General features: G+C 38.9%; 1 long non-coding RNA gene across 1 annotated transcript in view; it reads right to left on the bottom strand.

Annotated features, from left to right (window-relative positions):
• LOC106538581 (uncharacterized) overlaps nucleotides 1-16632 on the bottom strand; it is a 259882-nt gene that overhangs the window by 230158 nt on the left and 13092 nt on the right. Inside the window, exon 3 of the long non-coding RNA XR_015695798.1 lies at nucleotides 8615-8714. This is a non-coding gene — a long non-coding RNA (uncharacterized LOC106538581). The remainder of the gene's footprint in view (nucleotides 1-8614; nucleotides 8715-16632) is intronic.

Here is a 16632-nt window from a genome sequence, read left to right as displayed (position 1 = left end):
AACTTTTTCTCATGGTGGCTATTTAGCTCCAGCAACTGTTTCCTGTTGGGGCGCTAAGGAGCCTGGGCGGGCAGGTGAGGAGTGGAGAGGAGAGGCTGACAAGGCGTCCCTCGATGTGAGTGACATCAAGTTGACTACACCCACCCAGTCACATGACCACCTTGCCATGCCCACCCAGCTGATCATTAGGAAGATCATATTAGTGGTCTGCAGGATTTAAAATTATGAATTTAGTGGTTCCTGAGGTCCGAAATGTTGGTGACTCCTCTCTATATGACATCTTTATATGCACCTAGAGTAGGTTAACACATTATATGGGGTTTCCTCTGAAGTTCATTTAAAAATTTCAACTCATGCATTGTTTTATTTGAAATTTTAGTAGCTTTGTCATTCTCCCCCCGTTTCTCTTTATTCATATCCTGTTACGTTTCTTCATTTGTTCATTTTCTCACAACCAAAGCTCTAAAGACTGAGCACAATCAAATCCATTTGTAAACCCTTTTTTAAATACGCACTAAGGAAAATTTTCTTTTGGCAACCATTGTCCAACTGTTCCTTCTTTTAAAAAGAATATTCCAATTATGCTTGGTAAATGTGTCAATATTATTTTAAAAGTATTTAGTACAAACTTTAAAGCATATGAGCAATAGGATAAAATGGGAAGGATGAAGAAAATAACAGAGTGCTGAAGTAACAGAGTAACAGAATTGAAAGGGACCTTGGAGATCTTCTAGTCCTGTGATGGCATGCAGAGCCATATCTGCTGGCACGCAAGAAGTCAGCTCCACGCACATGTGCGTGCCCGCCAGCTGATATTTAGCCTTCCAGAGGGTCGAGAGAAGTCATTTTCACCTTCCTCAGGCTTCAGGAAAGGTTCCCGGGCCTAGGGAGGGTGAAAAACGGATCCAACAGGCCAACCGGAACTTTGGAAATGATCCATTTCCAGCTTCTGGGGGTTGGTGGAGTCTGTTTTCGCCCTTCCCGGGCTTCAGGAAAGCCTCCGGAGCCAATGGGCAACCCGGAAGTTCATTTCCATGTGCGCATGGGGGAGTGTCGCATGTGCAGGTGGGTGGGACGCATTACATTGTGAATGTGATGCACGCACGTGTGCTATTTCCTGCACATGCACAATTTCGACACACGAAGGCAAAAAGGTTCGCCAGCACTGTTTAGTCCAACCTTCTGCTCAGGCAGGAAACTCTGTATCATTTCAGCTGAATGATTGTCCAATCTCTTCTTAAAAACCTCCAGTATCGGGGCAGCCTCAATATCTAGAAATGAGTCGTTCCATTGATTCATTATTCTAGATATCAGGAAATTTTTCCTTAGTTCTAGGCTGGTTCTCTAAGGCATGACAATTAACCCAGTCATCCAAAGCACATTTGTGAGACAAGATACAAGATAGCAGAGTTGGAAGGGACCTTTGAGGTCTTCTAGTCCAACCCCCTGCCTAGGCAGGAAACCCTATACCATTTCAGACAAATGGCTATCCAGATTTAAGAGTAATATCTTGCAAATGTCTCAGCAAAATTCTTAGTTGACGGAATTTGAGCAACAGCATGCTGACTGGTGAGAAAGTGTCCAGATTAGAAATTCTAATGTGAGTATGCTTGGAGTGAAAATAGATTTGAATTTTGCCATGGTCAGACTATACCAAAACTGATTGGTACCATGTTTGCTTACCGTTTGCACAGAATGTAGTATTGTTTGTGATATGACTATGAGTAAGGCTGCTAACTGTATCTTTCGTATCTTATGAAAAAGCATTGTGTGGAAGCTTTGATTCACCCAAACCATGATAAGCAACCCAATATTTATCCTCTCATTGGATAATAATCATGAAATATGGAAGCCTGTAACCTGGACTGTAAGAGGTATTAGTGATAAAAATCATGAATTAATGAATGAAGGTAAGGAAATAGAGATATGTGTGGCTATGAAAATGAGAGAAAGGAGATGAATGTAACAGATAACAGAACAGAATAACAGAGTTGGAAGTGATCTTGTAGGTCATCTTGTGCAACATCCCACCCAAGCAGAAGATCCTACACCATTTCTGACAGATGGCAGTCCAGTGTCTTCTTGAAAACTTCCAGTGGTGAAGCTCCCATAACTTTTGAAGGAAACCTGTTCCATTTGTTATTTTTTCTTATTTCCAAGTTGAATCTCTCCTTGATCAGTTTCTATCCATTATTTCTTGTATGGCCTTCAAGTGTTTTGGAAAACAGGTTGATCCCCTCCTCTCTATGACAGCTCCTCAAATATTTGAACACTGTTATAACATCTCCCCTGGTCCTTCTCTTCACTAGACTAGCCATGCCCAGCTCCTGTAACTGTTCTTCGTATGTTTTAGCCTCCAATCCCCTAATTAGCTTTGTAGCAGACCCATAGTCTGATCTTGTAAAGTGGAGGTAATACAAGAAATGAAGATGTTAATTTAATCATGAATGAAAAGGATAAAAGTCAGAAAGTATGCATAACTATCATCTGAGCTACTGTAATAAATGAATATTTGTTGAAAGAAGCAAAATAATTGCATATGAGACCCTGCTTTGTTATTTGGAAGTAAAAGATGTTAGGAGAAAGAAAAGTAAGTTGAATGCAGCGGAAATGGATCCTTCATAAAAAGTGTGTGTTAAATACAAAGGAATAGGGTCAGGAATATATGGGTACCAAATGAATGCATATTGAATACAAGAATGAGTGACAGTTTGAAAGACATACAGCCAGTGGTTTAATGATATCGAAAGAATGAATTATTGATGCTCAAAACAGATACATAAAGGGAGTGTGAATAGATTGAGAGGAAGAGGAAGATCAAAAAAAAAAGTTGTGATTGGATGGAATCAACAAGAGCATGAAAAAGAGAGAGCTGAGAAGCTGAAAGAAAGAAAATAGGTAATGTATGAAGCAGTTTAGGGGCATAGGGGAAGCAAGGATGATTTGCAAGGATAAAAAGCTATGAAGAAATATAGTGAATGGTCTTGGGAGTTAACTATATATTTTTTCCTTCTATCTTGCTTCTAAAGTCTTTGGCTTACCATCTCTTACTACATTTCTATATTTTGCAGATAAAGGAGAATAGTTGTAGCTCAGGGTTGAAATGAGGGGTCCTTGGTGCTTTCTGAGCTTGTTTTTTCTTTTGGCAAATGTTTCATTACCCAAACTAGGTAACCTCATCAGTGCATTTGCTATAGCATGCATAGCATTGCTTACCACCACCACCACCACCCCCAAAAAAATTGTATGACAGGTGGGTAGGAAGGTAGATTAGAGGAGCCTGTCCAACAAGACTGTAAACCTCTTCTGCTCTCTTCCTACAGAAAAAAAAGACCTGCAGCGAACAAAAGTGAATGAATAATTATTATTCTATAGTATAGATTGAATAGAAATAGTCTCCTTGTTCCCTAATGATATAATATATAATTGAGATAGCTAGAATTATAGTTCCCAGAATTTTTAACTGGGAATTATATGAGGATGTCAGATTGAAAAAGTTTTATTTAGAAAATAGAAACAAAATGTGTGTGGGGGGGGGGGGAGAGTATTATTCCAGAAAACTTTTCAAGAAGGAGATAAAAAGGGAACTTATATTTCAGGTTTCACTAAGTTTTGGTGTTAAGAACATAAAACATAGAATAGTAGGGACCTTGGAGGTCATCTAATCCAACCCCTTGCTTAAGCAGGAGACCTTTTAACATTTTGGATAAATGGCTGTCCAATATCTTCTTTAAAACCACAAGTGATAGAGCACCTACAATTTAAGCTGTTCCACCGATTAATTGTTTTCACTTACTGTATATTTATGTTTGTGCTACCACACAAACATTGTTTATTCATTCCAACAAATTATAAAAAGATTCTCACTGTTAACATGAAATCAATGGTAATAAAAATGAACATTTTAGTTAGGGCTGACATCACAAATATATACAATATTAATCCTCACAGATAGCATGCTAGTATCTTATCTGTACACTCTTTCATGAAGCCAACTGGTCATCATGTTTTTGTGGGGCTACCTCTGACACTAGCATCACTATTAAAATCTATATATCAGATCAAGGATTATTATAAACCCCTTCCACAATATCACATTAAAACAGTGTTTCTCAACCTTGCCAAGGTTGAGAAACACTGCATTAAAAGAACAGAGAGAGCAAACACACAATGTCCCTGTTGAAACAAACATTTTCACATAAATAATAGTTGAACTTTCCTTAGATATGTCATCAGGGAAACAGTGATAAGAGGAATGAGTAAAAATAAAAACAGCGAGAACCCTTCATAAGCTTCGTTAGCTGTGCACCCAAAATCAATACAAATAATACCTTTCACGCGGCTTTAACATTCACCACAAGAGGGCTCCCTGTGCACTACTTTTAACAGCCGGTTTACTCTCTCCAGGTGACCAAACCCGTTATCTCCATGAAAGGAAAATCAGAACTAGCTTCCTGTCTCAAAAAAACAAGCCTGGGAAATAAGTGTGTTCTATATTTTAAAATTGAAGGTATCAGTCATTATGCCATTTTCTCTTTAAATACATGTATAGCATGACAGCTAGTTAACATGACTTCAGCATTCCTGGGCAGGAAACATAATCCAGGGTGTTGGTGCATTGATAATTTCACATGCCTTGATTATTGCATATGTTCAATGTGCCTTTTCAAAGCTGCATGTTTTCAAAAAGGGGAATCCATGAAATGGGAGCAGAATAAACAGGTCCAAAGACCAAATATTGTTTTTATCATTTCAAGACCTCTAAGAAATTTTTACATACAGATTTGGGATGACCGCTATTTATTTCTCACTATCAAGAAGAAGGACACTGCCCTGATACAACATGCAGAGATAATTCTAGCCTATAGCCCGTGATTTTTTTTAAATAAATTTATTTTAAAAAACAGGGATGGTCTTAATTGAAAACCTTAAAACTAATGTTTAAAATCAGGTATTCTTAAACTGCTATACTCATTCTATTTACCCTATATAGATTATTTCAGCTAATGTTCGGATTTTCAGAATTAAATGTAAGTGAAAATACAGTAATTATAAATGAAGATATGAAACCAAGTACAGGTAGTCTTTGATTTACAACAGTTCTAGAGACCATTGCAACGGCACAGAAAAAAATGGCTTGTGAACATTTTTCACACTCACAACCATTGCAGCATCCCCACATGATCAAAAATCAGACACTTGGCAACTGATTCATATTTATGACAGTTGCAATGTCCCATGGTCATGTGATCACCTTTTGCAAATTTATGACAAGCAAAGTCAATGAGGAAGCCAGATTCACTTAACAACCATGTTACTAACTTAACAACTGCAGTGATTCACTTAACAACTGTGACAAGAAAGGAGCATGGGGCAAACCTCACTTAACATATGTCTCACAGATTCTTAAGAAGAAAGACATTTTAACTGCAGCTATTCTACCAAATAGCAATCCTGCTTTAAGGATTGCTATTTAGTAGAATTCATTAAGCAGAATTTAATACTGATTTAAATTCCATTTTAATCTCAATCAGAAGCATGACATTAGTACCATATTTAATTGCTGTCAGTCCTATTTAATAACTTCTCCTAAATCAACCTGGACTAGTATGAAGACTAAGAACTTCTTTGAGAAGTTTTGTGTGACTCTTTATCAATATCCTTTAATTTATTAAAGGATAGCCTATCCAAATTAACTTCTAACCCTCTTATAGCATGAAATTTATTTCCTGCAGTTAACATAAATCTCTGAATAGATTTTAAAGAAAAAAAGTCACTTTGTCTACAAACACATTGACTACATTGCGTTTCTAGTCATATTAACAACTTTAAAGATTTAATTCTTCCTAATAGTCCATGTTAATATTTATTTAATAAACTTAGCCATAATTGTTGGAAATGGATTTTGTTTGGAGTACCTATTTGTTTGAAGAAAAATGGTCTATTAATTATTATTTAATTAATGACAATTAAAGTTTGTGTTGATGAATATTACTAATTAATTATAGAAATAGTATTAATTAGTATTAATTGTATTAATTATATTATTAGCACAATAATTTCTGTATTAATTATTCTGTTTTAATTACAGAAATAATATTACATTGAAATATCATTTTCAATAATACATTTTTAAAGACTGAACAACACACAGCAGTTACACAGCAATCCTCTTCCATGGTGCCCATCTAATGGAACATCCCTCCAAAATTGTACTAAATTCAGGTGTGAAAGACCAACGCTACACATTAAAGTCCAGTTAAACTGATTTATTGTTCCTGCCTAGGCACAGGAAACTAGTCAACTAACTGTTAGTATTATTTTGGTGCTAGAAAAGGGTTAACAGAATTCAAGTGGGGTTGGACCAGTGGTAGTGGCTTGACGGCCTGGGTCGCTGGAACTGGCAGCCACCCAGGCCTGCCATGTCCCCGATCCAGTTCTCCTGGCAGTGCCATAGGCACCACCATCTTGTTTTTAGTTTCTTTGCATGCATCAAGCACATGCACGAGCGAACAGGCAGTGGTGCCTGCTGGAACCCACCCTTGGGTTGGCCTTAGTCCACTTGTGACTATATAGCAATTCTAGGCTGAGTCCTCTTTTGACTTCACCCCAGGTTCTACCACTCCTTCTCCTACATCTGGCCCCATTGCTATTAATATTTCAAAAGGTCTTCAAGTCCTGGTTATGTGACCAGGCCTGGAGTTCCCATCGAACTGGAGACTTGTCTAGATGACTTCATTGTTGCGGAGACTCTTTTTTTATTCTCCCTTCAGTTCTGGCTTGTATTTGTTTTATTTTTATGTTATTTATTGCAATGTTTTTAATATTTCTTCTTTCCTATATTCTGAATGGAGAAATATATGGAAAAATCTAAAACTTGCCTACAATTTTTTCATGCCTTTGCTTAACCCTAACAAAAGTATTGGCAGGTTTTTTCCCCTTACAGAAACCCCCCCCCTCTGCTTTTATAAGATTTTACAGCAGACCCACATGGATACAGAGACATGTAGATGCAGAAAATATTAAAATTTTGGAATTTTCATTGGAAGAATTTGTTCAGTACTGTCAGACTAAAATGTAACTTTGGTGTGAGTCAGCAAGGAATTCATAGGAGTTTGTCGTGTGACATTGTATCATAACCATAGAAATAAACATTCATATTTTCACCAGTATTTATAGCAATAGCATTTAGACTTATACACCACTTAATGGTGCTTCACAGCCCTCTCTCTTAAAAGGCTCTGCCACAGTTGCAAGCAAAATGGCTGATCCCTTCCCGTCTCAGTGCTCAAGCTCATGGAAAATTACTGTCCTGTGGTCTGCTCATGAAGAGCAGCTGTAAGGAGCACATGTGTGTGATCTCCGGTCCTCTCCTTGCTGGAGTGTTTCTGAGGAACTTGTCTTCTCATAATTACTTAGTTATTACTGCAGTTATTAGCTCTACTTTCACAGAAGCATCTTCAGAGTTCACCATAATTTCATAGAAGCTCCCACCCTTCTTATTTTTTAAGGATGTTTACAAGATCTGTCTGTAGTACAAAGGTACTCTTGTACATAAAGGTGAGGGGAGAAAGAAAAATTAGAACTATTTAGTAAATAGTTAATAGTAATACTAATAGTAAATTACTAATTAACTAATAGTAAAATTGTAAATTAGTAGAGGAAAAATAAAGGCAGCTAAGGCAAGCAATGTACCAGGTTCAAGGGAAAAGTTGCTTTTTCTGTCATTATGGCATAAAGAAACTGCACCAACTGCCTGTATCTCTTTATTTCCTACTTTTGCCAAACTGCATAAGAGGACAAGAACATTTTTACTTCCTCAGTCACATGTCTTCTTTTAAAAAGGGTGCAGAGGAAATATAACATATAAAGTGTTTTGTTGTTTGTTTATGGAAATCCAGATTTCCATTGTCTCGATTTGCTCAACCAAATAAAACAGCTACATGTGGTTTATGTTATGTGAGTTCTGCACACTACAACTGTGATCAACCCTTAAAATAAGATTTGATTTCTATGAGTTGTGAAAATATTGGAAATACAAAACTTCAAAATACCATAAAATCTCCAGTTGTCTGAATTTTCAGATCTAACCTTTTTCATTATCCATGTTATTTTTCATCCTTCCAACCAGCTTGGTTTCATAACTATCATATCCTCCACTTTAAACATCTGGATATGTATGTATTTTGGATGCCTTCCAAAGCTTTACAATAAATGAAAAACATACTATATATACATAGTATATATCTTGGAGCACATAAAGGTATATTTTTTATCACTGAATGAACTTGATTCATTGTATAATTTAAAAAGTCATGACAAGTTCTAAAATTTCCAAAATCTAGTAAATACTATCTCCAGCTGAAGAGACAATGATTTAATAAAGCGGTTAGGATTACAGTCAATAAACTCATACAAAAGGGAAGTTGGAATCTATTCAACATTAGCTATAAATTATGAGAACATCAGTTCTCAATCGATCTGAATGCAGAGAAATGGTCCAGCTGGAAATCATGACATCTATTTTCTTCTGCAACAGAAAATTGGACCTCTATGGCATTATCAAGTTTCAATAAAATTGGGCTATAATCCTAGTTCATATAATTCATTTTACCTGGTTAGATTGGGCTGCAGAATCTTTGATGCTGACTTTCCCACGAAAAGCCATTCAAGCCCATCCTCCATGAGGAACCTCCAGGAGATTAGTGGCTCTTCTGTGTAAGGAAAACAAGACTAGTTTTAGTCATTTATAAGGAGGAATACTGACTGGATATTACATCTCATGCTAAATCATAATGTGGCTACTTTGGTTTAACTTGGTAAGATGTGTGAACCCACTTACTGATCAATTAGCATGCTGACTGGGGAATTCTGGGAGTTGAAGTCCGTACTTCTTAAAGTTTGAGAAACCTGCTGTAGTGATGGCGAACCTTTTTCTTATGGCGTGCCAAAATTATGCACATGCCCACTATTACATACGTACATGTGCCCATACCAATTCAACCTTCCCTGCCTATCTGCGCATGCATGCACTACCACCACCCCCGCACACGCACGCACAACCCCTCCTCAGGCTCTGGAGGCTTTTCTGAAGCCTGGGGAGGGTGAAAATGGCCTCCCCCACCCTCCCAGAGGCCCTCCGGAAGCTTGAAATGGATCATTTCCAAACTTCCAGTTGGCTGTTGGGGCCGTTTCTCACCCTCCCCAGCCTCCGGAGGCATTCCTGAAGCCTGGGAAGGACAAAAACAACCTTCCCCGGCCTTCCAGAAGGCCGAAAATTAGCTGGCTGGCACGCACATGCACGCTGCAGCTGACTGCTGGCGTGCCAGCAAATATGGCTCCCCATACCACCTGTGGCATGCATGCCATAGGTTCGCCATCACGGCTCTAGAGTATTCCCAATTATGCTTCATCTGAGATATTCACCCCTCACAGAAGCAATGAAATTTCTCTTTCCCGCATGGAGGCAAATAATTAGTGCAGAGCTTCTATCTCTTCAAGATCTTGTCCCTGCAACTTGCTGAATATTATGTGCATTGCTTTACTGGTGCTTATAATAGTTGATTGGAAGAAGCCTTGTCTGGCCTCGAATTTGCTAAAGAGACAGGAGACCATGTTTTCTTAAAGTAGCTTTGAAGTACTTCTTAACATACACTGTCTTGCCCAGTTCTGCACCACCTTTAACCTTGTTAAGCATTCTCTCCTGCTTTTTATCAAAATTATTAATGAAAATGTTGAAAAGTATTCAAGAATGAAAATCCACTTAATACTCCAATTCAGTTTGATAAAGACCCTTTGAACTATTATTCTCCTTTGAGTGCAATTTTTACACTTGCTGAGGACCCATAACAGGTAGCATATTTTTTTTAACTGTAAGATGCACTGGACTATAAGGTGCAGATTAGCTTTAGAGGAAGAGTACAAGAAAAAAAAATCTGCCTCTGCCTCCCAGCATCTATCCGGTATTCAGGCTAGCATCCTTGTGGCAAACAGCAAACAGCCTGGTCAGCTTCACCACGTTATCACAGTCCCAGCACATGGCTCGTCATGTCGATTTCCCTGGTTCCTTCTCACTTATTCCTCTGATCCTCACTAGACAAGAATGTCTATATGTCTATCTTGCTTGCTTGAGAAAACTTTACATAAGAATGCCATATCAATTGAAAGTTATCTCCAGATCATTCTTATTCCAGGCTACATACTGGAAATTCAAAATTCCCCTTTTCATTTTCTTCACAGTACTTTGCTGAGTTCATAAGTAGACATCCAGTGTTTTACTTCTGAATCACTGAATAGTCTTAGCAGCCTAGGTATAGCAACTAAAAATTTAAATTGCACACAGAGTGCATAAAATGCAAAGGCATTCTTTATTTATGTTCACATTCTACTCTCACCATTCTCACTGGGTTACCCTAACCTGGTTCCTACAGTCATTTCAGTGTTGGTGGGTAGCACATTATTCACAACCTGAAAAAAAACCCTCAGATTTGCCTTCCGATTTCTTTAGATTTTTGTATTTATTATTTTGCGTATGATGATTATTGTGTTGTTCTTTCTTCATGTGAAAAACGTGATTATTTGTAATTGTGGATAGATGTAGAATATAGTACTTTGGGGCGAGATAAAACATTATTATTTACATTAGATGTTCATGCTAGAAACATGCACGAAAGAATATCAGATCCAAGAAAAGGATCCTACTGAACAGAGGTGGGTTCCTACCGGTTCGGACCGGTTCAGTGAGTAGATAGTAACTCGGCCTGTCATCCCCCCAAACCAGTTCTATCGACGACGGCACCATCTTGATTTTCGGTTCCGCGCATGCGCAGAACAATCTTCATTACAAAATTTTATTTTTTCCCCTTTTCTAACTTTGTGCACATGGTGCAGATCTTTTAAGCTGTAAATGCTCACACACACAGTGTGCATGTTGGACGTGAATGTGAGCAAAGTGTGTGTGCATGCGCAAAAATCTTTGTGCACCAAACCAGCAGTAATACCATCAGCAACCCACCCCTCCTGCTGAATTCAGAGATGCAAGCAGTGAACATTCAACACATTTACCTATTTACATGTCTATCTGTGCACATGCATACAAACACACATGTAGGTAGACCTATTCCTTCTGTTATTCTCATCTATTCGTCATCATATTCCTTCTGTTCATATTCTTTTTATTGGTACTATATTCCTCCTGTTCCTTCCAAAATGTTGAGTTTTTCATGCATATACAGATTTGGTTTTTCCCTAGCTAGGAAGCAGATTTATATCACCTTCCACTAGCTATGATAGATATTTCCCTCTAAAGGGCAAATTGTAAGAATTATCTATCATAAGAGATCCCTTTGCTGTCCTGGATGATGTATATATATTAATAGGATATACTGTATTTTTTAAAATAGAGATAACATAAATTCTGAGGTTTCAATCAGACTTCTACCTAATAAAGAAAAAGGTGGTTATAAATGCAGACACACACATTAAAACTGTGCAGTGTTCATTCTCTAAAAGATGCTTTAAAATGTGCAGGAGGGCAGACAGGACACCTCTGGATAATTTAAAGCAACCATGTCCATTCCCAGAGGCTCATCGATATCTTTTAATGCTACTTCACAATCTTGAGAAAGGGCTTAGCTGCTTTACGATAAGGTGGGCAGATCCTCCATTCACACTTTGGCACTTTCCAAGACATCTTTAGGTGTTTGAATCCAATGTTCTGCATAACCTATGTGCATATAAAATTTGTGACTACCATACCTTTCCAAACAAATAAAATAAGGGAAAATAAAAGGATTACCAGATTTTAGAGAGATACTGCTATAAGCCAGTGATGGCTAATCTTTTTTCCTCATGTGCCAACAATGCATGCACGCATGCCCACATCCATAATATAATGCGTGCGTGCCCCCTGCCTTTCCTGCGGACTAGCAACTTGGTGATTAAGTGAACTCACAACTGTGTGATCTTACTTAAGGTTTCCTTTACTTTATAATCCTGTAAAAATCATAAACATGGGGATTGGTCATAAAGTTACTTCTTTATCATCATAATTGTGAATGGTTGCCAAACAAGGCAGTCTCTAAACTGTGGTAAATACTTTCCCCTTAGTGTTTCGTAAGGCTGGATATTTGTCTTCTGAGGAATTCAAACCTGTTAAATAGAGTATTCCTAACCTTAATGATTGTGCTCCGGTTTTAATGCAGCCATTACAATGAATGCAATTCATGTGACTAAGGACTATTCATTAACTTTACTAGATGGAAAGGTCCATTATATATTAGCATTAAACAGAGAGTCCTTCTGAGCTGAGCAAAATCTTGGAAATCAATATATTTTGGTCCCTGAAACACAGTTGCAAATGATTCCAATTCCTCTTTAATTCACCCCTTTACAGGCCACATAATATCCAAAGACAGGTTTGGGGGCATAAAGACCCACTTTCAAGACTCTCAGCATTAAAACAAAACTGCTCCACAGAGCTTTCAGTGCATGGGATACCAGTTGTCTGAAAGCAGCTTCAAGCGTGGATAGGGGACGGTAGTTAGTTATCAAAAGTCAGGATGATGTTTCTGGTTACTGCGACTGTTTAATTTGCATTGTATTGTGCTGGATGCATATAATCTATAATGAATTGGGTGGCATACAGGTTTCTAAGGAGCCACATAACTCTGCCTGATAGTAGGGCCAGTGCTGGTATTTAATTTGGTTAATGAAGCAGGGTATTAAAATCACAGTTATTATAAACTGCACATTGTTCAATGTTGGTCAACTGTTGCTGATCAGATAAATGCATTCTAATTGGCCTGGGGTACCCAAACTTTTCAGCTCATCAACCCCTACATAAAGGCTTCCAATTGTTCATTGACCCCCATTTATTCTATGAAAATAATTTAATGAATTCTACTTTATTAAACCAATCAGCACCACAACACCACTGACCCCTTGGACAGTCCCACTCACCTTTGTGGGTCAGTACTGGCCACTCTGAAGAACCGTGAATTTGACTTTTGTACTGAAACTTATGCCATTCTATAAATGGAGAGACTGACTGAATTATTCAATCTAAGTGCACAAATATATTCAAGAACTATGAAAAAAAACAATGGGGATTTTCTTCTTGAGAAAAGAACAATATCTTGGAATGTTAGGAATCACACATTTGAGTGGGGTTAGAAAAGACTGTTCTAAGAAGAGTGCAAGAGGAACAAAAGTTATCCATATTACGATGGAGTCCGCAGGCATTTTTCAGACTCTGTCTCCTATGGTGCAGCAAATGAATGCTCGCAAAAGGTTCCAGTATCACATCATTAGTTGAAAACAAGCAATTACTGTGTAGTGCAGGCTACAAGAATGAGCTACATTCTGCATATTTGTCTCCTCAACTCTTCCTACCATGCTATTTTCCAGATGCAATATCTATGATGTCTGGGAATGATGGAAGGGACAATAGAGCTGGAAGGCACAAGGTTGGGTGAAAGAGAAAGGCTACCCGTTTTTCTCTTCCCTTTCTCAAGGATCAAATTGTTTAAATGTGTTACAGCTGCCAGGTGTGTAATGAATCACTTTCAGATTGTTGACTTTTGGGCGCTATACAACAAAATGAAATTCAATGGTGAAAAAAGTAAAGTTCTACATTTAGGTAAGAAAAACACAATGCACAGGTACAATATATGTGGTACCTCACTCGATAGTAGTAACTATGGCAGGGACTTGGAGTCCTAGTGGACAACCATTTAAATATGAGCCAGCAGTGTGCCAAAAAAGCCAACACCATTCTAGGCTGCATAAACAGAGGGATAGAATCAATATCATGTGAAGTGTTAATACCACTTTATAATGCCTTGGTAAGGCCAAGAATACTGCATCTAGTTTTGGTTGCCACAATGTTAAAAAGATGCTGAGATTCTAGAAAGAGTGCAGGGAAGAGCAACAAAGATGATTAGGGGACTGGAGGCTAAAACATAGGAAGAACGGTTGCAGCAACTGGGTATATCTAGTCTGTTGAAAAGAAGGACTAGGGGAGACATGATAGCAGTGTTCCAATATCTCAGCAGTTACTATAAAGAAGAGGGAGTCAAACCATTCTCCAAAGCACTTGAAACAATGGATGGAAACTAATCAAGGAGAGAGAAGCAACTTAGAACTAAGGAGAAATTTCCTGACAGTTTGAACAATTAATCAGTGGAACAACTTGCCTCCAGAGGTTGTAAATGCTCCAACACTGGAAGTTTTTAAGAAGAGATACTTATGGTTATGGATAACCATTTGTCTGAAGTGGTGTAGGGTTTCCTGCCTTAGCAGGGGGTTGGACTATTCTACTCTATTTATAGATTAAAATCTATGTAATGTTGTACTGAATTTTTCTCCTGCCATTTTAAAAAAGTGGTCACTTCAGTGAAAAATTGATTTTTTCTTCCAAAATGTTAGTGACATTTTTATGACTAGTGAATATATATAACCTTGCCTTTACCTAGGCAAAAAAAGGTGAACCAGAGCTGTGGTTTCAATCTTCTTTTTAGAAAACCATAGCCTCCCTGGATTCTAATCTTTTACTTAAACTCCTGGGCAAGATGCTTTTAAAGAAAGAAGTCATCAGTTTCCAAGGATGCATTTCTGGATACTGAATCAAGGGCTGCAGAGCAAGAGAGCAACTAAAATGTGCATCTAAAATGAAGATCACCTTACAACCATGTCTAACTGAATTAACATCTCTACCAAACCAGCTCAAGCTCAAAAAGACAATGAAATGGATAAAAAAAGAGAAATTCCCAAATGTCTTGCCAAGAGCTTTTTAAGGAGTAGAAAGCACAACTTCCAACACAATATTCAGATACTATGAAGCTGGCTCAGAACTAGTGGTTCCAGAAGTTGGAGCTAAACATTGCCAAATCTATTTCATTGATATCTCTCACCATGGCCTAATTTTCCTTCCATCGTGTGGCTGTCATCATCACTTATTTGCAGTAGGCTGTAATTAAAATCCCGGGTCTGTGATTCCGCATTCTCCGAAGGCATATTGGGAGTATCCCAGGCTGCTTAAAACGTCACCTGCTGAGGCATATCATCCCTTCCTAAATAACTATGACAGTGATCAAACTTGGGCTAATTACGGTGACTTCATTATTTGTTTGTATGTTTTAATATTTAATTGCTTTCATGTTCATCCAATTACGAAGCAACAGCAAATAGAAATTAACTTTTTATCAATCTGCTCCCAGCCCAGCTAAGTGGCACTTCAAAGGACAAGCACAATGGGAGGTTAACCAACCCGAGCAAGCATTATAAGTCATACTTCAGTTAGTGAAGGGATCCTCCGGCTAAAGGCAGGAAGAACTGTGCACACTGAGCTGGGCTAAGAACTTGCTTGACTCTCTCTGGCATTACTTTTCCTGAATCCCTTTTATATTTCTTCTGCACTGTCAATAATCTGCTTTATTACGTCCCTGCCCAGTATAGTGCTTTTCAGCTGTAAATGGCTGTCATGTAACTGTCCCAAGTGGCTGAATATCTTCACCGAATTATACAACTGTGCAAAACTTTTAATTAGATATGCTGTATTGCACTATTATTTCCCCCCTTCCCTAATAAAAAATTGCGGTATTAAACTATTTCCCTTTTTACAGGTAGTTCGCCACTTACGACCAAAATTGAGGCCAAAATTTCTGTTGCTAAGTGAGAAACTTGTAAAGCGAGTCCCCCCCCTTTTACAATCATTCTTGAATTGAATTGAATTGATTATATTTCTATGCTGCCCTTTTTCCCGAAGGAGACTCAGGGCGGCTCACAACCCAAGTCAAGGGGGGGGGGGGTACAAATAAGGGGAAAAAAAGACGAACAAAACAATACCACAATTTAAAAACACACAACAACCATACCATTCGAGGGGGGACAAAAGCTCATTAGCCCCAGGCCTGTCAGAACAGCCAGATTTTAAGGGCTTTGCGGAAGGCCTGGAGGGTGGTGAGGGTTCGAATCTCCATGGGGAACTCGTTCCAGAGGGCCGGAGCAGCCACAGAGAAGGCCCTCCTCCGGGTGGTCGCCAGTCGGCATTGGCCAGTGGATGGAATTCGGAGAAGGCCTAGTCTGTGGGATCTAATCGGTCTATTGGAGGTAATTGGCAGCAGGCGGTCTCTCAAGTACCCAGGTCCAATACCATGAAGGGCTTTATAAGTGACGACTAGCGCCTTGAAGCATATCCAAAGACCAATAGGCAGCCAGTGCAGCTCACGGAGGATAGGTGTAACATGGGTGTACCGAGGTACACCCACAATCGCTTGCGCGGCTGCATTCTGGACAAGCTGAAGTCTCCGAATGCTCTTCAAGGGCTGCCCCATGTAGAGCACATTGCAGTAGTCCAGTCTTGAGGTCACAAGGGCACGAGTGACTGTTGTGAGGGCCTCCCGGTTCAGGTAGGGACGCAACTGGTGCACCAGGCGAACCTGGGCAAATGCCCCCCTGGTCACAGCCGACAAATGGTGTTCAAAAGTCAGCTGTGGGTCCAGGAGGACTCCCAAATTGTGAACCCTGTCTGAGGGGCGTACTGTTTGACCCCCCCCCAGCCTGAGAGATAGAAAACTTGGCCAATTGGTGGGAAGGAAACACACCAGCCACTCGGTCTTATCCGGGTTGAGT

This window comes from Thamnophis sirtalis, unplaced genomic scaffold (assembly GCF_051295495.1).
Source record: "Thamnophis sirtalis isolate CommonGarterSnake01/CBP01778 unplaced genomic scaffold, rThaSir2_p1.2 scaffold_3, whole genome shotgun sequence".
NCBI classification, from domain to species: domain Eukaryota; kingdom Metazoa; phylum Chordata; class Lepidosauria; order Squamata; family Natricidae; genus Thamnophis; species Thamnophis sirtalis.
Note: the sequence above shows the minus strand (reverse complement) of the source record. Positions and strands in the feature narration are given on the sequence as shown.